We start from the raw sequence: 11,714 nt of genomic DNA, 5'->3' as shown, positions 1-11,714 counted from the left end.
AAATAATAGTTTAGCTTTTAACACCTTTCTTTTCATGGCCATAGGTTAAAATAAAATTAAAAAACTGTTATAAAAATCCACTATTTCAGTCAAAAATAATGTCAGTCCTCCTGATGCTCTCTGGTATACTTTCCCGAAGATAGAATCTTTCCCAACAGTCCTTGATTACCAATCAAGTAGGCATGAAAGTCTTTGCAAGACATGTTTTTAAAGTTGTATGGTGTACACAGAAGCCCCTTCAGTGACTCAACAGACAAGTGATTCCTTTCCTTTGTCCACTGGCTTTGCATCAGTGAAAAAACTCTCTCTACATTTGCATTGTGAGAAGGAATAGCAAAGAAAAACTGTGCAATCTTCAGTAGCTCTGAATGAAAATCTATGCTTTTGGACCTCAAAATATTTGGTCCACTTCTTGTGTGCTTGCAGATTACAGAACTCTCCATCACTGTTACACCTTTCTGTGAATTTCTTCAGGTTGGTGACCTGATCAAAGCACTTTGCATCATCAATTGGCACCCCCTTTTCTCCCAGGTGTTTTATACAGGCTTCTATGTCATTCCAGTCAGGTGTCTCGCTCAGATCCATCCACATGAAAGAGGAGAACTCCTCCATGGGTGCCATCCATTTCTCCAGATACTCCAGGCATCAACTGTACAGACCCTGTACTTGAACACTGAAATGGTCACAATTCTTACCAAGTCCATCCTTGTGCTTTTGTGCCAATAGTCCCTTAACTTTAAGGGACATGAAGTTATTGGTCTTGCGTTCAAGAAGCATGGTGTGGACTTTGTTCAAAAGTTTCTTCACTTCCACAATTGAATTATTCTCCCTTTCCATCTCCTGAATGTGTGAATGAAACACACACATGAGTGAGTGCATGTGCCAGAGGTAAATTTCACTGAACTCATCTTCAAAAAACTTCTTGATCAAGGAGGGTGTTTTTTCCTGTGACAAAAAGAATGCTTTCAAGGCTGGAAACATCTGTAGCAGCCTCTCAATACCTGGGAATAATGACAGCCATCGCGTCTTGCTGTGAGAAAGGAGACTTCTGTATTCAACATCAACAAATTCACAGTACTCCTTCAGATTCTCTGTGCGCACAGTGTAGATGTGAAAGTATTGACATATTTTGAAGATGATGTTCTGAATATCGACATCTCGTGTGTCTGCCCCGTAATGAACACAATTGTTCAAGACGTGTGCTGGGCAGCCCACACCGATTAAAGACTTGTTCTGCAATGACTTCTTTAAGTTTGCGAAAACATTCTTTCCTTCTTCATCACCCCGAACATTGTATTGCAGTTGTCACCTGTAAATGCAATACATTTGGAAAAAATCCCATTATTTTCCAGTGTTTCTTTGATGTATTGTGCGATCGTATCAGCTGTCTCATTTGGAGTGTTTTTAACTTCGACTAATTTACTTTGCACGCCACCATTCTTCCAATCAAAATACTGAATAAGCAGAGGGAATATTTTCACAGCACCGTGATTGCTCCCATCAGTAGAAACACCACAGTAAGGAATGTCTTCTAGTGCTTTCTGAGCTATGTCGACAGAATGTGGTGCTATCACTGCGTTAACAATTGCTTCGGTCTTAGTATGAGCGCTTGAACATTTTCGCGCAGTCTCGGAATCAGGGAAAGGCTTTTTTAATAACAAGGCAGACGTGCAGTCCATTGATCTGTAGCTATTGTGATGCTTCGTGTTGTGGAATGCAAAAACTCCCTCCGCAGCAGTAACAGCATCTTCTGTTTTACCTGCTCTCACAAAATAGTCAGTTAATTTACCTGACGAACTCTCTCCTTTAGCTGCAATTTTGTGTTTTGCGGAGCTTATGTGGGCCTCTAGGTCGCCAGCACCTTTATTTGACACTGACACGTACGTGTGTAACGGCTGTTGAATGGAGTAGACCAAGGCGCAGCGTGGTTAGTGCTCATCATGAAATGTAGTGGAAAATGAGAACACTTTGCAACTAAACAAAAGACAAAGCCAAACAGTTCTGTCAGGTAACAAATGACTAAACAGAAAATAACCACCGACAAAACCCAAAGGAAAACAGGCTGCCTAAGTATGGCTCCCAATCAGCAACAACAATATACAGCTGTCCCTGATTGAGAGCCATACCCGACCGAAACAAAGAAATACCAAACATAGAAAAAAGGACATAGAATGCCCACCCCAACTCACGCCCTGACCAACCCAAATAGAGACATAAAAGGATCTCTAAGGTCAGGGCGTGACAGTACCCCCCCCCCCCCCCAGAAAGGTGCGGACTCCGGCCGCAAAACCTAAACCTATAGGGGAGGGTCTGGGTGGGCATCTACCCGTGGTGGTGGCTCAGGAGCAGGACGCAGACCCCGCTCCACCGCTGGCTCAACCCACTTTAATGGCTCCCCTAGAACGTGGTCTCTTGCCGCCGACCACGGACTGGGGACCCTCGCAGCGGGCCCCGGACTGGAGGGCGACTCTGGCTGCGCCCGGCTGGTGGGCGACTCTGGCTGCGCCCGGCTGGCGGGCGACTCTGGCTGCGCCCGGCTGGCGGGCGACTCAGCAGGCTCCGGACTGTGGGCCGTCTCGGCAGGCTCCGGACTGTGGGCCGTATCGGCAGGCTCCGGACTGTGGGCCGTCTCGGCAGGCTCCGGACTGTGGGCCGTCTCGGCAGGCTCCGGACTGTGGGCCGTCTCTGCAGGCTCCGAACTGTGGGCCATCTCTAGACGGGGCACTGTCGCCGGAAGCTCTGGACGGGGAACTGTCGCCGGAAGCTCTGGACGGGGACTTTCCGTAGGCCTGGCTCTGGGCGCAGGCACAGGACTCACCAGGCTGGGGAGACATGCAGGAGGCCTGGCTCTGGGCGCAGGCACAGGCACAGGACTCACCAGGCTGGGGAGACATGCAGGAGGCCTGGCTCTGGGAGCAGGCACAGGACTCACCAGGCTGGGGAGACTTGCAGGAGGCCTGGCTCTGGGAGCAGGCACAGGACTCACCAGGCTGGAGAGACATACAGGAGGCCTGGCTCTGGGAGCAGGCACTGGATAGACCGGGTCCTGGAGACGCACTGGAGGTCTGGAACGCACGGCCTGCACAACCTGTCCTGGCTCGATGCCCACTCTAGCATGACGCTTGCGGGGGGCTGGCCTTATAGCGCACCGGGCTATGAGCGCGCACTGGAGACACCGTGCACTTCACAGCATAACATGGTGCCTAACCAGTACCACGCTGCTTCCAGTAAGCACGGGGAGCTGGCTCAGGTCTCCAACCTGACTCTGCCACACTCCCCGTGTGACCCCCCCCCCCCCAAAAAAAAAAAAATTGGGTCTGCCTTTCGGGCTTCCTTGCCAGTCGTGTTCCCTCACACCGTTGCCGTTGGTCCTTTTCTCCTGCTGCCTCCGCTCTTCTGAGTGCCTCCACCTGTTCCCATGGGAGGCGATCCCTTCCGGCCAGGATCTCTTCCCACGTGTAGGATCCCTTGCCATCCAGGATGTCCTCCCATGTCCAGTCCTCTTTTCCACGCTGCTTGGTCTTCTTGTGGTGGGTGGTTCTGTAACGTCTGTTGAATGGAGTAGACCAAAGCGCAGCGTGGTTAGTGCTCATCATGAAATTTAATGGAAAATGAGAACACTTTACAACTAAACAAAAGACAAAGCCAAACAGTTCTGTCAGGTAACAAATGACTAAACAGAAAATAACCACCCACAAAACCCAAAGGAAAACAGGCTGCCTAAGTATGGCTCCCAATCAGCAACAACGATATACAGCTGTCCCTGATTGAGAGCCATACCCGGCCGAAACAAAGAAATACCAAACATAGAAAAAAGGACATAGAATGCCCACCCTAACTCACGCCCTGACCAACCCAAATAGAGACATAAAAGGATCTCTAAGGTCAGGGCGTGACAACGTGCCAGCTTTGCAGGTCATGCATTCTGCTTCACACGGATCCCGACCAAGACGAAAACACAGGAATTTTCTCTGTAAATCGTCTGTGAATTTACATTTGCGTTTGGCCATTTTTACGCTGTTCTGGAGCCATGTACCAGTGTTGACAACCAAGCTGCTGCTCTGTCTCTTGGCTGTTGCCATGGTGAGGGTAATGATTGAGATGCAATTTGACCAATGTTTGCGTAGGCCTACATGACCCACCAATGGTGGCGTGTGAGAAGGGGGACCTAAAGAGAAAGGTCAAAGAAATGCAAAACCCCAAAAACGCACACAATGAATGGCGACTGTAGAAAGCAAAAGCCGAATCCCGGACATTTTGTGCGATTTACAAATCCCGGCCGGACGCATTTTTTTAGGTCCAAAAAGAGGACATGTCCGGGAAAAAGAGGACGTATGGTCACCCTAGCTAACGTCATAGTCAACACATAGCTACTAGAACTAACGTGTTAGTAAACTCACAATCCATTCCATTTGTACAATCACGCAGTACAGTGTAAAGCAAGAAGTTTAGCAGTTACACAGATGAGCCCCAGAGGCAATAAATTAATAAAACCAAAAGCCTTACCTTGACTTGGAAGAGTTTGAGTGCTGGATAGACTTAGCCAGCTAGCTAACATAAATGTCATTGCTCTCTGTTTGAGTCAGGTTGTTGAGTAGGCTAAAATGTGACTCGTTTCAGGAAACTAGGTGTATGTTACGGGTCACTACTTCACAGGAGAGCCATTTGAACGAAAACCTTTTTAACTTAATGAAAATGCATTTTTTGGTAGAAATGCTTTGTGGAAAATGTGAACTTTCATGTTCCTTAATAACAGACTTGAATGCCATCTGTAAATACAAAAATAATTGTTAAATTACGAGCCTAGTTGGTTAAGCCACAGAAAAAGTCAGCAACCTTCCCGCTAGCCATGGGGCGGCAGGTAGCCTAGTGGTTAGAGCGTTGGGCCAGTAACCGAAAGGTTGCTCAATCGAATCCCCGAGCTGACAAGGTAAAAATATGTCATTCTGCCCCTGAACAAAGCAGTTAACCCACTGTTCCTAGGCTGTCATTGTAAATAAGAATTTGTTCTTAACTGACTTGCCTAGTAAAATGAAGGTTAAATTAAAAAAATAAAAAGCCATGATTGGCTGAGATAATGAGTGGGCTGGACATGCCGAGAGACGAGTTCAGATTGGTCTGCCATGTAGAAGGCTTCTGTATATTTGAGCGGCTCAGTATGTGTATGTAATCCTGTCTAACGCATCTTTTTCAGAAATGTATCGCATAGTAGAACTGCATCAGTGTTGCTCTCCACTTTCTGGAATTAGAGTATGATAGCTAAGGAAATGGAGAAAACACCTGTCTCCGGATTAGATCTTTAAACTCAGGGCAACCATGGCATCTGTGACAGGGAGAAGCGTCCATCCATGATGTACAGTACCAGTCAAAGGTTTGAACACACCTACTCATTCTAGGGTTTTTTTCTTTATTTTTTACTATTTTCTACATTGTAGAATAATAGTGAAGACATCAAAACTATGAAATAACACATATGGAATCATGTAGTAACCAAAAAAGCGTTAAACAAATCAAAATATATTTTATATTTGTGATTCTTCAAAGTAGCTAGCCTTTGCCTTGATGACAGTGTTCCACACTCTTGGCATTCTCTCAACTAGCTTCATGAGGTAGTCACCTGGAATGCATTTCAATTAACAGGTGGGCCTTGTTAAAATTTTATTTGTGGAATGTCTATCCTTCTTAAAGTGTTAGCGCCAATCAGTTGTGTTGTGACAAGGTAGGGGTGGTAAACATAAGATAGCCCTATTTGGTAAAAGACCAAGTCCATATTATGGCAAGAGCAGCTCAAATAAGCAAAGAGAAACGACAGTCCATCATTACTTTAAGACATGAAGGTCAGTCAATAAATAAAAAGTCCAGTCGCAAAAACCATCAAGCGCTATGATGAAACTGGCTCTCATGAGGACCGCCACAGGAAAGGATGACCCATAGTTACCTCTGCTGCAGAGGATAAGTTAATTAGAGTTACCAGCCTTAGGAATTTCAGCCAAATAAATGCTTCACAGAGTTCAAGTAACAGACACATCTCAAAATCAACTGTTCAGAGGAGACTGCGTGAATCAGGCCCTCAAATTGCTGCAAAGAAACCACTACTAAAGTACACAAATAAGAAGAAGAGACTTGCGTGGGCCAAGAAACACGAGCAATGGACATTAGACTGTTGGAAATCTGTCCTTTTGTCCGGAGTCCAAATGTTAGATTTTTGGTTTCCAACTCGTGTCTTTGTGAGACACAGAGTAGGTGAACGGATTATCTCTGCATGTGTGGTTCCCACCGTGAAGCATGGAGGAGGATGTGTGAGGGTGTGGAGCAGGTTTTCATCAAGGATCTCTCTGTACTTTGCTCCGTTCATCTTTTTCTCGATCCTGACTAGTCTCCCAGTCCCTGACGCTGAAAGAAATCACCACAGCATGATGCTGCCACCACCATGCTTCACCGTAGGGATGGTGCCAGGTTTCCTCCAGGCGTGACACTTGGCATTCAGGCCAAAGAGTTAAATCTTGGTTTCATCAGACCGGAGAATCTTGTTTCTCATGGTCTGGAAGTCTTTAGGTGGCTTTTGGAAAACTCCAAGCGGGCTGTCATGTGCCTTTTACTGAGGAGTGGCTTCCGTCTGGCCCCTCTACCACAAAGGCCTAATTGGTGGAGTGCTGCAGAGATGGTTTGTTCTTCTGGAAGGTTCTCCCATCTCCACAGAGGCACTCTAGAGCTCTATCTGAGTGACCATCGGGTTATTGGTCACCTTCCTGACCAAGGGCTTCTCCCCCGATTGCTCAGTTTGGCCGGGCGTTCAGCTCCAGGAAGTCTTGGTGGTTCTAAACTTCTTCCATTTAAGAATGATGGAAGCCACTGCGTTCTTGGGGACCTTCAATGCTGCAGAAATGTGTTGGTACCCTTCCCCAGATCTGTGCCTCGACACAATCCTGTCTCGGAGCTCTACGCACAATTCCTTCGACCTCATGGCTTGGTTTTTGCACTGACATGCACTGTCAACTGTGGGACCTTATATAGACAGGTGTGTGCCTTTCCAAATAATGTCCAATCAATTGAATTTACCAAAAGTGGACTCCAATCAAGTTGTAGAAACCTCTCATGTATGATCAATGGAAACAGGATGCACCTGAGCTCAATTTTGAGTCTCATAGCAAAGGGTCTGAATACTTATGTAAATAACGTATTTCTGAAAACCTGCTATGATATTTAAGGCTGACCTGAGGGCTCAGCACACCCACTGACGTCACAGTGATCCCACAGCAGCTTCCGGCCTGTTCCTATGAAGCACCATGGCTGAGTGTCACCATCTGGGTTTCTGGACCAGAGTCAATACACAACATTTAACAGTTGTAGGTGTATACAACAATATGTTTGAATGTGAGAAAGTTAAGTATATAAGGTGTCTTTTTATACAGATACTCTATGTATTCTGTGACAAATTTGTATTTGTCTTAAAGGCAATTTAAGTGTAGGAGTGCTGTTCTAGGATCAGCCCCCCCCCCCCCGTCCATATAATCAAATTAATTATTATCTAAAAGGCAAAATTGATCACATATCAGTATTGATACTCTGATACTCACAGTGAATATGAGTCCTGACCTGAATAAGTTATGAGGGCCCAGTCCATCGGCATCCTCAAAGTCATTGAAGGGATCAGCGCCTTTCTCCAGCATAAAATGGGAGTTCCATTAATCTCTATCGTCTGTCTCACTCACCTTGATGCAATACGACATCCTGTCATACTTGAGCTTGTAAAAGTTGTCGTGACTTTTACTTTAGTTTATCTGATGACTTATTTATCTGATCAACTTACTATGTTTAATTGTTACCCAATAAATTAATAATGTAATAATTAACTAATTAGGATTTGGGGCACCACGAGAGCGGTTCGTTAAAGGCTTACCTTCTCCCGAATTAAACTCTAGAGGTCTTTACCTATCACATCCATAGTCAATATATTAATCATAACCTCGTATCATATCATCATTCTGAACAGTCAAAACCTCCTGCATCTGCAGAAAACCCAGCCTTATGATTCAGTAAAACAGAAATTGGTTTAATTATTTATTTCCTAGCTAACAAATTGATAAGACAGAATAAACATACACACTTAATACATGACAAAAGGTCCCTAGTGGACTGACACAACATATGGTGGCTTGTTACAAAGAAGATGACGGGGGAGGGAGAGAAAGAGACACTTATTGTTGATACATTTGTTACCCAATTCATGAAACTAGGCATATGTCTCAAGTCACGACTTCACAGGAGAGCCGTTTAAACGTAAAAATTTTTTTTTAGCAAAATGCATTTATTGGCAGAAATGCCTTCTTGAACATGTGAACTTTCATGTGCCTTAATTACAAACTTGCATGCCATCTGTAAATAAGAATAAAAATGTTAAATTACAAGCCTTGTTGGTTGAGGATCAAGGTCAGTTCATCCTGAAATCAGTTGAATTATAGTATGATAGCTAATGCCGTACCCTAACTGGCAGCGCGCCATCATGCGCAAATTGATTTTGTCCCCCCACACCAAACGCGATCACGACACGCAGGTTAAAATATCAAAACAAACTCTGAACCAATTATATTCATTTGGGGACAGGTCGAAAAGCATTAAACATTTAAGGCAATTTAGCTAGCTAGCTTGCAGTTGCTGGCTAACTTGCCCTATTTCGCTAGCTTGCTGTTGCTAGCTAATTTGTCCTGGGATATAAACATTGAGTTGTTATTTTACCTGAAAAGGACAAGGTCCTCTACTCCGACAATTAATCCACACATAAAACGGTCAACCGAATCATTTCTAGCCATCTCTCCTCCTTCCAGGCCTTTTCTTCTTTGGACTTATATGGCGATTGGCAACTAACTTTCATAACGTGTATTACCACCACCAACCTCCGTTCGTCTTTCAGTCACCCACGTGGGTATAACCAATGAGGAGATGACATGTGGGTATCTGCTTCTATAAACCACTGAGGAGATGGGAGAAGCAGGACTTGCAGCGCGATCAGCGTCACAAATAGAACTGACTTCTATTTTAGCCCTTGGCAACGCAGACGCTCGTTGGCGCGCGAGCAGTGGGGGTGCAATAATTGAATAACATTTATGTTTGAATTTATTTTGCAACGCAAGCACACACAATGCGAGCGGTGTAGTCAGCATGTAAAGAGATGGAGAATACACCTGTCTCCAGATTACATCTTCAAACTAAGGGCAACCGTGGTATGGCATTCCTGACAGGGAGATGCATCCGGCATCATGCATGATGATGTATACAGGTAAGATAGTCTAGCGTTAGCTAGCTACATTTTCAGATATTACACGTTTCTAATTTTGACAGAAAATGTACTGTTAGCTGGCTGGCTCCCTAGCTGACGTTATTATTTATTTCCCAGAGCCGTTTGCTTTTCTAGTTAAAGCCTAATGTTAGCTAGCTAATATTGGACCTGGTTGGTTAGCTTCCAGCACTGTGGCATTGTTGGCACTTTGTTCATTGTTGTTTAACTAGCTAACATTAGCTGGCTGGCTCATTAGCTAACGTTACATGACTTGTGTGATCTTAAATGTTGTTTACCTAGCTAGGTTCATTGTTTATCTAGCTAGCTACATGTCTTAAGCTAAAGTGTACTGTTTAGCTAGCTAGCTAACGTTAGATGGCTGGCTCCCTAGCGGACGTTATTATTCATTTCCCAGAGCTGTTTGCTTTTCTAGTTAGAGCCTAATGTTTGGCATTGCTGGCACTTTGTTCATTGTTGTTTAATTAGCTAACGTTAGCTGGTTGGCTCTTTAGCTAACGTTACGTGACGTGTGTACAACACCCATTGAATATGGCTGGTGTCAGTAAACGTCTGAAAATAAAGTGTAATGAAACTTGCCCGCAGAGCTGGTTAGGCTGTTTTCATGTTATCCAGAGGTAAACTAACCATCAGCCAGAGCGTCAAGTGTGCGCTCCGAGAGCGAAACCAGATGGGTGGGGCAGCGGTACCAGATGGGTGGAGCGGCGGTACCAAAACATTCAAAGGCGATTTTCTCAAAAGTGAGTTTATAAGTTGATCAACTTTCAAATCAGCATTACTTTCCCATTGTTCCTCAAATGCAGTGTATGATATACCATTTTGTAGCTCTGAGTCTCTACTTTTATCCAATGTAAAAAATCTAATTTCACATTTTGCTACATAAGACCGAATCCAGGTGGTGAGTCACATTTTAGTAATTATTCTCACAGTAATCATTATTTTGCACATGAACTGCCGCCCGTTTGGAGTAAGAAATCATGAATGTATTTACCTTTAAATGTCTTCGCTCACCATGGATCTCTGTTGGAACCAGCCCTCCTTAGGAAGGGTGTTGGGACTTTCAGCGGCAGGGTTGTAAGGCTCTGATTGTCCAAAAGGGGTCTCCCCTCCCCAGTCTTCTACTGTTGTTCACTCTGGAAGATGCTCCTTGGAAGATAGGCTAGCCAGCCGTGTCGAAAGTTCCCATTGGTGATAAGAGTAGTAGAATACGGTGATTTGAGAAGAGTAGTAGAATAGGATGGTTTGAAGAGTAGTAGAATGGTCCTACTTAAATTCATTTTTCTAGATATTTAACTAAGGACAGCTAATCAGCCGTACCAGTGATTGTCCGGGAGGGGAGCTTCTCGTGTCTTTCGGGGCTTGGCTAATTACTGTGCAAATTTTATAGGAGACAAATTCTCTTAAAATCACATTCTTATCTTAACAAAGATACTTTCAAAATGTTTCATTTTTCATATACGAAGTATAGGATGGAGACTTTGTACATGTAGTGTATACTGTATATACAGTATTTCCTTTATAACCTTTAATGACACCACAAAATAACAACCTATATGACATTATTATTATTTAGATTACCACTGACCATTCCCCACGTTCTTATGTTAGAAATATTGTTCCAGTATTCGCTTTAGAATGTGTAGAAGAGATTTTCGGGTAGACAAAGGAACATTCTGGTGTGGATTTGGAGAGGGATGTTCTCTGGATTTCCTCTCCTTTAATTTACAACAGGGCGGAAGGTGTCAACCCTCCACCAGCTCCCTCCTCTGCCCCTCTATGGGTGAGAGAGAGTCTGGTTACTGTCATCAATTGCCCAGCTGATCTGACCCATTCGGAACCTCACAGGACAGTCATGACAGTCCCCTTCTGGTAGGTTCAATCTTGGAAGGATTCTGCAAGTTGAAATTAACACAAAAATGACCACGGGATGTCCTGGCTTGTGGATCATCGTGGTTTACCCTGGTAGGATTTCTGCAAGCTGCAGACCACCACAAGAATGGCCAGGGAATGTCCTGGTTGCGGATCGTCATTCTGGACCCATCGTCCGGTTGTCCAGGCTGGTGGATCTAGGCAGTAACTTAGACAGACGTTAATAACGCACAACACTCAAGCAATACATCATTACATTTCTTCCCCAAATGAGTGGTGTTGTTGCACTAACTAGTGGTTGTATGGGGAACTTGTTTGTGGCAGTATCACTTCCTAAGTGTCAAAGAAAATGAAGCAAAAATGAATAAAAAATACAGAGAAAAGATATACAAAATATAGTTACCACACCCTAATTATGTAATTGGACTATATTCTATATACGTCCACGGTCGTGGCTAAATTCCATTTTCATGGCATTTAATCTCATGTCACATCTACAGTACAGCGACCCTAGTGGTGTGTTGCTGAGGGCACTATCCTAAATTGATAT

This window comes from Salmo trutta, chromosome 2 (genome assembly GCF_901001165.1).
Source record: "Salmo trutta chromosome 2, fSalTru1.1, whole genome shotgun sequence".
Lineage (NCBI taxonomy): Eukaryota > Metazoa > Chordata > Actinopteri > Salmoniformes > Salmonidae > Salmo > Salmo trutta.
Note: the sequence above shows the minus strand (reverse complement) of the source record.